At 38.1% G+C, this 2,998-nt stretch overlaps 1 protein-coding gene across 1 annotated transcript in view; it reads right to left on the reverse strand.

Annotated features, from left to right (window-relative positions):
* SEMA5A (semaphorin 5A) overlaps positions 1–1,559 on the reverse strand; it is a gene marked incomplete at its 3' end in the record, with an annotated part of 57,156 nt that extends 55,597 nt beyond the window's left edge. Inside the window, exon 1 of the mRNA XM_009276984.1 lies at positions 1,475–1,559. The remainder of the gene's footprint in view (positions 1–1,474) is intronic.
* Positions 1,560–2,998: the final 1,439 nt, after the last annotated feature.

Here is a 2,998-nt window from a genome sequence, read left to right on the forward strand (position 1 = left end):
TCACAAATTTTTTTATAAAAAAAAAAAAAAAAAAAAAAGAAAAAAAGAGGAGATTAAAATTATAAATCAAAGACCATTTAGTCTCACACCAGGTCTTAAAACCCTGCTTCTAGATACCATTAATTTCAGAGATTTAACAACAGGCTTTAATGGGAAAAGGCTCATTCTCTGTAGCAAGAAACAAAGGGTCTTTCCATTAGACACGATGACCTCATCCATCCCTCTCTGATCCTCCTTCACCTCATATGCAGAGTCAAGCACAGCACAATTCATCACTTCAGTACAAAGCTGTTTGCAGCTCAGTGGTCCGCAGTTACGTTACATACCAGCCACAGAGCTTCTGAAAGAGAATGAAGCTCCTTCATTCCACTCTGAAATTGCTATTGCTGCTTTGAAGAAACGCAGGTTCCTTTTAACAAACAGTATCTCCATCATATTTATCCAATGTCCTTTCTAAAACAGCCACTAATCTAATTTTCTTAATTAATCAACTCAGTTTAAACAAGAGGCCTATACGTTTCTAGGCTCCCCGATTCCACATGAATGCTTTCTAAAACATGGCCTAAAATTAGACATCTTCAAGTTCTCAGCTGCTGAGACACTTTAAAGCCACAGCCTGCAGCTGGTCTATTTCACTCTTCCGTTCCTTAAAAACTTGGGTAAGCTACATCTGGACCTGTTAAATTGGGAACATGCAATTTGTTCCACAATCTCTCCTACAAATGCTTCCAGCTGAGAAAGGCAAACTCATAAGCCTCCCATAAAAAGGGTTCCAAAACAGGAACCACCCCACGCTTTTCAGTGGTGAGCACATACACACAAGAATTATTTAGTTTTCTGCCTTGGCTTTATCGCAGATCATTCATTTCATAATGTCATTATGCGCAGGCCCCACAGACTCTTCAACTAGCTTCCTGCTACTGGTGTGGTTGAAAAAAGCATTTATGAATTTTATGTTTAGCCTGATAGGGGGATTTTTTGGTCCTATTTTCCTTCTTTGGACGCAGCCACAGCTTTTTTTAGATGTTCGCTTGCTTTTAATAGTCTCCTCTACCTTGTCATTTAGCTATACGGGCTTCCTTTTCCTAAGTCTTTTTTAGACTGATGGTAAGCATTTGTGTGGAGCCTCCAAAACAGCATCCTGAAATAATGTCTCTGCCACCTACAAACATGTTACTTTTACAGTTGCCCTTTCAGCCTTTCTTTAAAAAGACATCCCCATTTTTACATAGTTTCCCTTTATGAAGTTGAGCATAATTTAAGAGAGGGGAGAAGAAAGGAGAATTGCAGGTTGTTTTTCCTGCATTCCTCCCATTTCCATTTCTTGCATTTCCTTAGCTTAGGGAGGAGAGAAAGGCAGAATACCTCTAACGGTTTACAAAGCCATCTCGCAAGTCTTTTTCCAGACAGCATCTTACAATCTCTCCATGACATCACCGTCTACCCACTGAACAAAATACAGTCTCTTACCTACCTTTTAGTCACCATCCCTCTGTAATCATCTACTGCCTCTGTTCAGTGTTTGTGCAGAGCCTAGCACAGTGGGGTCCTGGGTCTACCTTGTAGGCTCCTAGGAGATAAGGAAACATAAAAGAGAAATAATAGGTATTGAAGAGACCACTCATCAGCAATTCTCAGACATTTATAGCAGTCATAAAACATCTGTCTTTCCAGACAATAAATTAGAAACGTAAGACACTGAACTACACAGTGTGAACAAGAACCAAACAGAAAGAGACAGAAAAAAATAATTCTTTAAAATAACTGGCAGCTTGGGATGAGAATTAGAAAAGAGAAGCACTTGTCACAGAATTAACAAAATCCATGGGACATATGAATTTGAGAAAAATCCTCACTGTAAAAATCTCCTTTGGTTCCTGAACCACCACTAAAATTAAACATGCCTAAAACATGGGCTGAAATCTGGCCCCAAGTGAAATCCATGACAAAATTCGGGTAGGCAAAACTTTAGTGTTCTTCATCTTTCCATAAAACAGAAAGTTCAAGAGAAAAACGCAGTTACTATCTAACGTCTCGAAACAATACAAAATACATTTTCAAGAAAAAGAGAGCATCATTAAGAACACTTCAAGATGTTAACCCATTTTGTAGGAACGACAAAGACAATGTAAACATTCAAAAAATTATCTTGCTTTTTTCTTTATTGAAACAAAGAAGGTACTGCTAATCAATCAAGTGCTATCTTTACTTGAAACAGGGAGACAGGAATCACATAGCAGTTTCCTGCTCTCAACACCTCAACAAAAAGGTACTTCACTTCAGAAGTAAAAAACAATAGTCCATCCAATTTAAGCATTCGTTTCTTTGATTGAGAATGTCTATGGCACAGAACAAATACACTAGCAATCAACAGTTCACCCTTGAACCTAATCAGAGGCATGAGTCAAAAAGGAGTCATTGTTCCACTGTTTACTCACTTATATAAAGTGACTGTACTAGATGACTGGAAGTGCTTGCGATTTTTTTCCAGTGCTTTTCTGACCTATGAAAGTCTCAGGAAATCTGCCATAAGCAGTACTGTGTAAAAACGTTTTATAACAAGGAAACATCATATGAGCAGGAAGAACTCTCCAGGTTAGACAACAAAGATCCAGATTTATGTTCACCATGTCAAAATTTCTCACAAACTCCCTGCTCCCTATCAGCAAGTACTTCAGATTTTTATCATTTACATTCTAAATTAAGAATTTATATCATATGCACACATATACACACCCCTCCACAAAATTCAGCGATGTCAAACTCTGCTGTAGAAGCTGCCAAGAGCAGTTTTAGATAGTGTTCTCCATGGCATAGCAATCAACCGAAGCTGAAGGATGCAAGGTCATTTTGAATTTCATAGTCCAAAGTGGTAGGTGAAGCTTATATTGTTGAGAAGACATTTCATCACCTTTTCTTTGCCTCCCACTTTTCAGAAAGGCAAGGACAAATTTAAATCTTGGAAGAGGACCAAGTTCTGCTTTTTATATTACTATGT

Source organism: Aptenodytes forsteri, unplaced genomic scaffold (genome assembly GCF_000699145.1).
Source record: "Aptenodytes forsteri isolate BGI_AS27 unplaced genomic scaffold, ASM69914v1 Scaffold322, whole genome shotgun sequence".
Taxonomy (NCBI): Eukaryota; Metazoa; Chordata; class Aves; order Sphenisciformes; family Spheniscidae; genus Aptenodytes; species Aptenodytes forsteri.